The following is a 12,586-nucleotide window of genomic DNA, read 5'->3' as shown; positions in this document are numbered from 1 at the left end:
GCTTAGGTCAGTAGAGACAACAGTGGTGTGATGCATTATCCTGTTGGAATTTGAACTTCCCCTCATTTTTCTGGGGGAGGGGATGGGGCATGGCACTTTCCCACCAAAATCAACCATCTTGGATAATGGTACTTGCGTCATCAGCTGACGTAACGGCCGCCATCTTGGATTACATCATGCGGTGTTGCCAAGTCTACACGCCGCCATCTTGGATGACGTCATCTCCACCATCTTGGATAACAGTACTTTGGCGTAGAAACCACCTTGGAGTTGGGTGACGTCAACGCCACCATCTTGGATAACGGTACTTTGCCGTAGAACGCAGGTTGCCCCAGTACTCTTGTACACTGGTGTTGTTACGGCCTTGGAAGTAGGTCCTTCTTATGTATTAGGTAGCTTATTACTAAGTTATGTTAAATGAAACTTTAAGAAAACCGTTGATAGTTGCTAATACAGTTGAGTACCTTAATCACGCTTTAGCTACATAATTTCTATTTCAAAACTGGCGACTAGTCACAGCCTCTGCTCTGTCGCGCTGATAATAAGCAGCAAGAAAACGTCTGAGGTTGCTTACTGTTCCGTAGTGAAACACGAGTGTGGAACACGGCTAAAAAGTGGCGAGAAATACGTTGTTCTTAACGTTTTTCAGAAATTTACAGTTCGACAGTTGAGACACAAATACACACCCAGTGTATTGCGGAATCGGTAGGGTAGTGGTTTGGGAATGTGGTGCAGTTCGTGAATCGCTGGTTCAGGTCTTGCCTTCGTCATCCTTTTATTTTTTGTGCAATTTGAAATGCAAACATCCCATAATTGTAATATTCATCATCATTTTTTTAAGAATAATTCACATCTTCTTGTTTATGATTACATATTGACGCGAAATTCCTGTTTTCATTTCAAATATAAATCCTTAATTACCGACATTTTGTGAAAGACTGTTAACAAAGGTTGCTTTAAATAAGAAAACATAACAATTTAATTGTTAGGGCAAAAATGAAAAATTAAATAGTCTTTATTTGGACTATGTCCATTGTTTTATACCACAAATGTAGTGATGTAGTCTCACACGAACCACAGTGATGTATCGTAGAAACATGGCCTATTCTACACCATATTTTAAATCTATGTGACGATGCTATGCTGAATATATGTTTTGACGATGCCATTATGGCTGTATCACCTTAGGACATGGTGCAAAAAAGATCTGAGGATGGTCATTACAGACTGAAACCGGTCATCGTCTAAAGAATTCATATTGTGATCAGAGACTGGAATTAGAAAGCAAAAACAATCATTTTAACAGCATCGAGCATACCATACAAATGCTGCGTTTTTAGATTTGCCACTGTACCATTACAATAAGAAGCCAAGATAACTGATCTGGAGCCAAGTTAAGGGGTTTGCCATGAGAAATAACAAGACTGTTAGGCTGCCAGACTTACTGGAACTAACGCACGCACCTTTTTCTCAAGTCACTGCGAACGCTGGCGGAATATAGAATGGCACGTTGAATGATAACGCTAATAAAGTAAGAGATCCTGGTTGGGGACGCCAATTGAAAAATCTTCTACTTACGTTTCAAATGTAGACTTAAATAATAAAATGGCAAGTTACTGTTAATCAGAATTCAGGGAGAAGTTGTGATCTAAACGATAATAGATTTTTTTTCATCCTTAACATCACAAGACAACAAAAATTATTAAAGAAACGTCACACAAACATTTTCATTTGACAAACGCTTTCACTAACATAGGGTCTGTGGTGGACAAAGTGACCAGCTTGGGGATTGACACAGTACACTAACCGGAACACTAATCGCTTTATCTGACTTCAGACACGTGAATCCGGGTTATGGCACAAAACTACGCCACCATCAAGCATCTATATTCTACCATTCCAAAAAGAAAAATATGGTTAGAAAGAAGAGGGTGCTGAGAAACATACACGATGTTACAAAAAGGTACGGCCAAACTTTCAGGAAACATTCCTCACACACAAATAAAGAAAATATGTTATGTGGACATGTGTCCGGAAACGCTCAGTTTCCATGTTAGAGCTCATTTTAGTTTCGTCAGTATGTACTGTACTTCCTCGATTCAGCGCCAGTTGGCCCAACTGAAGAAAGGTAATGTTGACTTCGGTGCTTGTGTTGACATGCGACTCATTGCGCTACAGTACTAGCATCAAGCACATCAGTACGTAGCATCAACAGGTTAGTGTTCATCACGAACGTGGTTTTGCAGTCAGTGCAATGTTTACAAATGCGGAGTTGGCAGATGCCCATTTGATGTACGGATTAGCACGGCGCAATAGCCGTGGCGCGGTACGTTTGTATCGAGACAGATTTCCAGAACGAAGGTGACCCGACAGGAAGACGGTCGAAGCAATTGATCGGCGTCTTAGGGAGCACGGAACATTCCAGCCTACGACTCGCGACTGGGGAAGACCTAGAACGACGAGGACACCTGCAATGGACGAGGCAATTCTTCGTGCAGTTGACGATAACCCTAATGTCAGCGTCAGAGAAGTTGCTGCTGTACAAGGTAACGTTGACCACGTCACTGTATGGAGAGTACTGCAGGAGAACCAGTTGTTTCCGTACCATGTACAGCGTGTGCAGGCACTATCAGCAGCTGATTGGCCTCCACGGGTACACTTCTGCGAATGGTTCATCCGACAATGTGTGAATCCTCATTTCAGTGCAAATGTTCTCTTTACGGATGAGGCTTCATTCCAACGTGATTAAATTGTAAATTTTCACAATCAACGTTTGTGGGCTGACGAGAATCCGCACGCAATTGTGCAATCACTTCATCAACACAGATTTTCTGTGAACGTTTGGGCAGGCATTGTTGGTGATGTCTCGATTGGGCCCCATGTTCTTCCACCTACGCTCAATTTAGCACGTTATCATGATTTCATACGGGATACTCTACCTGTGCTGCTAGAACATGTGCCTTTACAAGTACGACACAACATGTGGTTCGTGCACGATGGAGCTCCTGCACGTTTCAGTCGAAATGTTCGTACGCTTTTCAACAACAGATTCGATGAGCGATGGATTGGTAGAGGCGGACCAATTCCGTGGCCTCCACGCTCTCGACTTTCATTTATGGGGGCATTTGAAAGCTCTTGTCTACGCAACCCCGGTACCAAATGTAGAGACTCTTCGTGCTCGTATTGTGGACGGCTGTGATACAATACGCCATTCTCCAGGGCTGCTTCAGCACATCAGGGATTCCGTGCGACGGAGGGTGGATGCATGTATCCTCGCTAAAGGAGGACATTTTGAACATTTCCTGTAACAAAGTGTTTGAAGTCGCGCTGGTACGTTCTGTTGCTGTGTATTTCCATTCCATGATTAATGTGATTTGAAGAGAAGTAATAAAATGAGCTCTAACATGGAAAGTAAGCGTTTCCGGACACATGTGCACATAACATATTTTCTTTCTTTGTGTGTGAGGAATGTTTCCTGAAAGTTAGGTCGTACCTTTTTGTAACACCCTGTATATTGGAGCCCTACGCCATAGCGGCTAATACTTTACCCTCCTGCTGGTCAAAGTGGCACACCACGATGCATTCGGCGACTGAAGTCATTGATGGCCGCAATCTGTTGTTAATGGCGCGCGCCCGGAAAATGTAAGTACGTGGTCTCGCGTTCGGTTAATTCGGAATGCAGGTACTTGCCTATGAGCCTCCGAAACCCCGGTGGATTGCAGTGTGCAGGTGGACCCATTTGCTGGTCTGCCAAACCAATTTGACTCTGTGCCTGTGGTGTGCGTACTGTAAGACCTTGGGTACACACCATCAGATTATTTGACTTGTCGCTCTAACGATGTAGGCGAGAGTCAGCAATATCTCTCGTGGTCTTATCGTGGCGTGTTTATCTTCTGCCGTTAGGTCAGACGATAGAAATGCCACTTGCACGCTTAGAGTAGCAGATTGACGGTGACCAACTTTAAACAGAACTTTATTAATTTTCACACACATTTATTAAAATAATAAAATTCATAGATATATATGTAACTTGATTCTGGATGCTGTTTACAATTGACAATCTTAAGTTCCTTTGGTCTTGGTACGTTAATCTTATTCTCACATATCTCTGATATTTGACAACGTGTCTATACATTTATCTTCATGGCTATGTACAGGAATATGATCATCTTATTAGGTGCAGACTGAAACTTGACCATAGACTGATGCAGACAAATGCAGACTAATGCAGAAGTAATCAGAGGTCTGTACACTCGTTATAATACCTCACGCATTCAGGTATCACTGCACAAGTATGATCCGCAAGGAGAAAAGGTTCTACGTTAGCAGCAATCTCATTGGCTGCGTGACATATTAATACGCGGATCGGCGGAAGCAGAATTTGGTCCATCTCTAAGGCAGCGCCATCTCGTAGTGCGGAGACGGATGAGCGCTGCGCCTGCGCTGTTGTGCTTAGCGGGGCGCGCTCTAGTGGGAAAGTTGTGTACGCGCCGACTACGCATAACTATGTACACAACAGTGCCATGACTATGCATGACAGAATGTGTCAAATGTTTAGACGGCCGACTCAAGACAAATAAGTACACCCACGCATCACTTGTTGTGTGCGTGATGCTAGAAGCAGTACCTCTGACGGTTCAGAAGGTGACTGGCAAAGGCTCTAAGTGGCACACTAGCAAAGGACACAAGTCTCACTGTTTAGGTAGAGGCCTGCAGCTCTTCACTAGCGAAGCACCAGTACAAGAGTGAGAACTCTTCTCTTTCTGCCTCGTGATGACTGGGTGTTGTGTGATGTCGTTAGGTTAGTTAGGTTTAAGTAGTTCTAGGGGACTGATGACCATAGCTGTTAAGTCCAATAGTGCTCAGAGCCATTTGAACCATTTTTTTTCTCTTTCTGTTCGCTTCCTCCTCAGCCCGGTAGCAAAGCATAACTCCATCTTAGACTTCCCCCACTTTAGCACAAGCCAATGACTAACTAGAGCGTGGCGTTCGAAGCTGGGAGAGTAGCCGTTGCCCTGCATATACCGATTTGACCAATCAGAGACTAAAGTTAATTGGGAGAAAAGGAAAAGAGATTCAGCTTCGCAGCCTCTTTCCCACACGTTTGCCGTGTCTTTTGCTAACAACATGACCAGGATGGAACTACATCACTCCATGAGAAGTTCAAGAACACAGGATCAGTTGCTGACCTTCCGAGGTCTGGTCGACCGAGAACCTCAGCAGACAGGGTGGAAGCTGTAAGGCAGTCTTTTCTGCGAAGTCCCAAGAAATCAGTGCGCAGTGCCTGACGTGAATTACAATGCCAAAAAGCTCTCTCCATGACATTTTACACGAACGTTTATTGTTTCGTGCATACAAAGTGCAAATCGTTCAGGCCTTGTTGCCCAATGACAGTACACGTCGATATCACTTTGCGGTCGAAATGGTATCACGTATTGAGGACGATGACGGTTGTCTCAGACGAATTTCCTTTTCCGAAGAAGCGACCTTTTTTGTCAGTGGAGTAGTGAATCGTCATAATGTGCGCATTTGGGGTTCACAACTCCCTGGCGAGGTTACGGAGTGCACCAGAGGCAGTCCAGAGGTGAACGTTTGGTGCGCGCTATTGCACGATCGAATTATCGGGCCATTCTCCTTCGCTGAGGCTACCGTCACAGCTGCAGTGTATCTGGACATGTTGCAACTGTATGCTGTTGCTCAGCTGCTTCAGTATCACCCCGATGTCTTGTTTCAGCACGACGGTGCACCTCCTCAATGGGGTTTGGACGTCCGTACCTATATCGATATGACCTTTCTTGCGCGATGGATTGGTCGTGGTGGGCCAACGGTTTGGCCTCCACGCTCTCCTGACTTAACCCCATTAGACTTCTTTTTCTGGGGTTATGTCACGGACGAGGTCTACCGAACACGTGTACCAGATCTCGAAACCCTGCGGCAATGGATAACCACAGTCGTTGAATCGATCCCTCCAATGTTGGCTAATGTGCGGACGGAAATTGAATATCGCCTAGATGTGCTACGTGCTATCGAGGGTGCTCATGTGGAGGTTTACTGATGTGTGAAAAAAACTTTGATAGTTTGTAAACAATTAGACACCAGTTTCATATTTGTATCTTACTTCTAGCCGAGTTATCAATTTATGTAATCAGGGAAAGACTTTTCGGACACCCTGTATGTTTTGTAACAGAGTCTGGACATCTAGTCTCCAGTGTCCCACAGAAATTCGCAGAACGCTCTCAGTTGTTTTGTCGTCTTCTAGCCCAACAAGGGCGCCTCCTGTGCTTCGCTGCCAGTCCACAATGCGCCGGCCATTGCAGCGGTGACTCCTCGGCGCTACTCAGTCCATGTGGACGCGGCTGCCTCCCGACCGGCGCCAACCAAAGTGCCTGGAGAACGAGACCGCGGAACTGCCTCCCCCCCCCCCCCCCCAGGTTCCACAGGAGAAAAGCACTTGCCTCGGCCCACCGTCATGTGTTGTAAGACGTGTATATTTCTATTGTCTATTATCAAATCACATTTCATGACAGATGTTTATATTTTATTAATAGGATTAAGTAGGAGTAATTAATATTTGTCATGTTGGAAATAATTGTGGCAGCAGGGAATATCTGCACCAAAGTATTGTTGACAAGAGAGGGCGCAAATTGATATAATTTAAAAAAAGTGGGGGGGGGGGGGGGGGAGTGACAGCGTATGGATACATTTTAAGAAAAGAGCGGGAAAAACCGCGCATTGATACATTTTCTAATGGTAGCAGCGACTGTCTGCACCAGAAAGCATTGTTGGCAGGAGAGACCGCACTTTAGCGTTCGTAGGAAGTCAGTAGTAAGCGAAAAGTGAAGCGAGTCGGTAGCGGGTCTGAAGCGAGAGGTTGAGAGGAGCGGTGTGTCTGCCAGCCACCAGCTATGATTTACAGGAGATTACAAACGGATGTACAGAGACATCAGCTAACTATTATCAAAGAGGAACTAATATTATTGAATTAATTTTTTGAGAAACTCACGGCTACTGAAGGTATGGTTGCGCATTGCTAGTTGTAAGATTATTGTAAAAAGTAAGTCCCATTAGAACGTTTGTAAAATCATTTCATGACCAGCAGTAAATATTTGAAGAAACGTTTTCAGAATACAATTAACTTTTGCCAGCAATGTTGCATTATTGATTATAATCCATCCCAAAAACCATCAACGTAAAACTTTACCAAAATTTTGTTGTTGCCAAGGAAAAGTGTAACTATGAATTACGTAACTTCAGTCAAATTAATTAAAGAATAACGTCAGCTTTGCTATTAAAGAATACCGTCAGCTTTGGTAATAAACACAGCCATTTATTATGACAGCCCACCAGCAGCTAATAGAGTACAGTAAACCAGAGTAAGTATATTCGTGTCGCAGTTCGCTGTAGCAGTCAGAGGGGCGATCCAGTAACAGTAAAAAAGGTAAGGAACAGTTTTGGGTTACTGCAGGTAACGACTGAGGGCCACGACGACGACACAGTCTATGTTTCGTCGAAATAATCCGAAAATCACTTTTAATAAGCTCCGATTAAATTTGTATGCGAAGATTGAGAAAGAGAATAAATTTCGAAGGGAATATTTCATTTCTTATTATTAAGCAAGAGATAGAAATCCTAAAGAAAGGTTACATAGGTTATTGTAGAAGGGAAGGTTATCATTAACAAAAGAGATATAGAGAAGACGGTTATTGCGTAAAAACAAAAGAGGTATAGAGGAGACGGGAAAGGATTCAGTATGAAGTCAAAATTTGCAATAAAGTTCATTTTCCCTAAGAACATGAAGCGGCATGACACCGAATCAGAAGTCAAAGTGCTCTGCAATCTCTCAACGTCACGAAAGAAGAGGAGGAAATGTGGCGCCTGGGTGGCTTTGTGGATTCTGTTGTAGATCGACTCATTATCGACATAGCAAATGACAGTTCCATAACTGAAATGTATTTCTCGGATTCAGATAAGGAAAGAGCTAAGAGATTACCAGATGACTGACTAATTAATACCTTCAGTGTCCTCAGTATTCAACAATACAGTGAAATCCCTGCAGCATGCTTTTGCATCACACATAGCTTGCTCAGAAACATTACCGAATGTTTAAGTTGGGAATTTTCTTCACGCTTGTTTGTAATTAGAATACTATGTTAGATGAGAACGAGAACATTTTACGCTTTCCGTCTGGTCACCTAAGAAGCGTGAGGTATTGCTCGAGACCTGCCAAATATTATTTCATTGTGTTTAAATATTAGGCGACATTCGAAGCTGTATTGTTTCCCTGCTCGTCACTTTTCATGTCTGAACAGCAGCTGCTCACATCATTGAAGGATAGTTGGAACAGCTGGATGGCCAGTGCTGTCCATGTTTAATGCGCCTGTAAAGCTGTTGTCTCAGTCGGTGTGCGAGTAATGCACAGCACAAAACTTGTCCTTATGATCGCATCTGACTGTACTGGACGCAGATTGGCTTCCACTCCACCTGAAACGAAATCCAATGAGATTCAAGCAGATGCAGAAAAATACATGGCGTAACATTTACACAAGGTTTATCTTATGATGAACAGAGATTCTTGCGCAACATTAGGCAGCGTTCCTCTACCAGCCATTCACTGATTAAGCCACGGACAAGTACACAGTCTCCTATTTGATTTTCCCCGCCTGCCCCGAAAGTCGCTAACAGACGCAGGTATTGCACCCGCTTCCGTTTCTGTGAAGAAACGCGCGATTCGCGCGCCAGATGCAGCCGCAAAGCGGCGCTGGAGAGCGCTCAGGTCGCGAAACACGTGACTGCTGTGTACAGATGTGGGGTGAGTTGGCGACCCTTCACTCACAGCTCCAGGCTGCGTTGGCTTCCGACACACAGCTTGAGGCTGCTGCCGAGGAGCATCACTGTGGGGGCACGACCCACCTGTCCCCTGATCGGTCCTCTACTGCTGTGGCCGCCCCGGGTACTGCCTGCAGTAAGGTTGACCCCTCACCCATGGTCGAGTGGGAGACCATTCCAAATTCTGGCAGGCAGCGAAAAAGCTTCCCGAGGGGCCGATCGTAGGTCCTCCCCGGTTCTTCTGACCAACAGCTTTCAGGCGTTATCTGTGGCTGATGATGTCTCTGAGCCGGATGTAATCCTTCACCCTGTTCCATAGGAAGCTTCTAGGCCCGCAAGCTCTGGACGTTCACATAGGTTGGGCTTGCTGGTAGGGAGCTCCGACGTTAGGTGCGTAATGGGGTCCCTTTGGAACGTGGCTGCCAAGCAGGGGAAGGAAGCCAGCGTGCACTCCGTGTGCATACCAGTGCAGTCAAACGGATGTGGAAAGGCTGCTTCAGGATGCCATGAAGAGTACAGGGTGCAGCCAACTGCAGGTGGTGGCTCATGTCGGTACCAATGTGTGTCGCTTTAAATCAGAGGAGATTGGTTTCGGGCAGCTAGCAGAAATGGTAAAGACTGTCAGTCTTGCTTGCGAGATTAAGGCAGAGCTCTCCATCTGCAACATCGCCGATAGAAGTGACTGTCGTCCTTTGGTGTAGAGCCGAGTACAGGTTCTATGACTGTGTAGGCTGCAAATCCCTTGACTTGCGCCATCGGCTGGTGGGTTTCCGGATTTCGCTTAATAGGTTAGGAGTCCACTTCACACAGGAAGCAGCTACACGGGTACCGGGGGCTGTGTGGACGGAACTGGGCGGTGTTTTAGGTTAGAGGGTCTCAGGAACCGCAGAAAGAGCTCCAAGCCCTAATAGAAAGCACTGAAGCTCAAATAGTTAAGGTACAGAAATCTGGCTAAAGCCGGAAATAAGCTCAGCCGGAATTTTTTCAAACGATCTAACAGTGTTCAGACAGGATGGACTAAATACAGTTGTTGGTGGAGTATTTATTGATGTCAGGAGTAGTTCGCCTTGTAGTGAAATTCAGGTCGATAGTTCCTGAGAAAAAACTGATAATTGGATCGTTTTACCGACTCCCTGACTCAGAAAATATACTTGCTGAACAGTTCAAAGAAAACTTGAGGCGTCTGCAGCTCGTGGTCTCGCGGTAGCGTTCTCGTTTCCCACGCCTGGGTTCCAGAGTTCGATTCCCGGCGGGGTCAGGGATTTTCTCTGTCTCGTGATGACTGGGTGTTGTGTGATGTCCTTAGGTTAGTTAGGTTTAAGTAGTTCTATTGGACTGATGACCATAGATGTTAAGTCCCATAGTGCTCAGAGCCATTTGAATTTGAACAAAAACTTGAGGCTCGTTTCAAATAGGTACCCCACTCATACAGTTATAGTCGATGGTGACTTCAATCTACCCTCGATATGCTGGAAAAGCCGGCGGCATGTAGAGCTGCTCTTGGGGGGCGAAAAGAGAAAGAACTGCTTTTTTTTTTTTTAAATGTCGAAAAATTGAATATTTTGGTGGGCCACTTGGCAACAGAATCAGGGATTGATTACACTATTATAATAACATACGTTGACCATTAAATACCTGAATAAGAGCAGCAGCTTGATTTATTTGAGATCGTTCCGAAGAAACATTATCATTTCTGTGCATTTTTATAGTCGCGATGTAGTCATACCCGGAACAACACTAATGGACCAGAAGATTTATAGACTTTAAAAGAAATGCAACACTATACAATTTAAAAAAAGGAGCTGATTCACAAATAACAGGAAAACGATAATTTTCCTTCTGCCTCGTGCTGCGTTCGGCCCACTAGCGTGATCGTAATTTCTGGTGATGAACTAACACAAAATAATTAACATTCAAGTAAATGAGGAGATGGAAATCATCAAGGTTAACTTACTAAAATAAGTACACTTATCTTTAACACGCGTTTTTCTTAATGCTACGTACCTTTTCATATTAAATTACAATAGATGACCATTGTGGATAAATACTTTATACATAACAGTCAAAATGTTTTCTTGATGCTGTCTGTTCGTAATCAATTACAAGAAACTACATATTTTCTGATTGGAAAAATAACAATTAACGTATTTAGTGAATATTTTCACATAAAATATGAAATACCGATGCGGAACGCAGCAAGTCCGCGTCCGCCTTTCATGGAATACAAACAGTAGAAGGTGAGTCTGCAGCTGGTGGTCATGCGGTAGCGTTCTCGCTTCCCACGCCCGGGTTCCAGGGTTCGATTCCCGGCGGGGTCAGGGATTTTCTCTGCCTCGTGATGACTGGGTGTTGTGTGCTGTCCTTAGGTTAGTTAGGTTTAAGTAGTTATAAGTTCTAGGGGACTTATGACCATAGATGTTGAGTCCCATAGTGCTCAGAGCCAGTAAAAGGTGAGGCGCCCAATTTGTCTTGAAACAACAGGTTTTTTTTTTGTTATATCATTAATCGATACATATACATAGAGATTTACAGGTACCGCGCAAGAACGGCAAAGATAAAGAATAATAGGTTCTGTCGCTGAACTTCAGGCCTTCAGGCGTTTACTATTGAGCGTATATTAATGTTTGTGAGGTGAAAATTACTAATATTACAGGCAGGTATCCGAAATTGTACTGAATACCTTCTCAGAAAATTATTTTGAACATTTAGTTAACGAGCCCACTGGAAGCGTTAAATGGTTGCGAGAGAATACTTACCTCTCAGCAACAAATGATCCTGGACAAATAGGGAGTATCGTGACCAATACAGGGATTAGCGACCACGAGGCAGTTGCTGCTAGGCTGAATGCCGTAACACCTACAACCATCAAAAAGAAACGCAAAGTATATCAATTTAAAAAAAACTGATAAAAATGCTCTTAACGCCTTTTTAAGAGACAGTCTTCACTCTTTCCGATCTGGGCATGTAATCGAAGAAAAGTTGTGGAATGATTTCAAAGAAACAGTATCGACAACAATAAATTAATTAGTGATGGTATTGATCCCTCATGGTACACAAAACGGATCAGATCGCTGTTGCAGAAGCAGCGAAAAAAGCATGCCAAATTTAAAAGAACGCAAAATTACCAATACTGGCAAAATTTTACAAAAGTATACCGCGTACTTCAATGCAGATGCTTTTAATAATTTCGTAACGAAACTCTGTCTCGAAATCTGGCAGAAAATCCAAAGAGATTCTGGTCATTCATAAAGCACACCAGTAGGAAGACGAAATCAATACCTTCACTGCGCGATAACAACGGTGAAGTCACTGATGACAGTGTTTAATAACTCTGCTTCAGTGGCACTATTTTCCGAAACTCCTTCACCGAAGAAGACGAAGTAAATATTATTGAATTCCAATCAAGAACAACTGCCTAGATGAGAAACATAGAAGTAGATATCCTCGGTGGCGCAAAGCAGCTTAAATCACTCAATAAAGGCTAGGCCTCTGGTCCAGACTGAATACCAGTCAGGTTCCTCTCAGAGTATGCTGACACAGTAGCTCCATATTTAGTAATTATGTACAACCGCTCGCTCACATCACGATGCGTACCTCAAGACTGGAAAATTGCTCAGATCACACCGATACCCAAGAAGGGAAGTAGGAATAATCCGTTGAATTACAGGCCCATGTCACTAACGCCGATTTGCAGTAGGGTTTTGGAACATATACTGTGTCCGAACATTATGTGGTACCTCGAAGAAAACGATTTATTGGC

The sequence above is a fragment of the Schistocerca serialis genome, chromosome 4 (genome assembly GCF_023864345.2).
Source record: "Schistocerca serialis cubense isolate TAMUIC-IGC-003099 chromosome 4, iqSchSeri2.2, whole genome shotgun sequence".
NCBI lineage: Eukaryota > Metazoa > Arthropoda > Insecta > Orthoptera > Acrididae > Schistocerca > Schistocerca serialis.
This window is presented reverse-complemented; position numbering follows the sequence as displayed.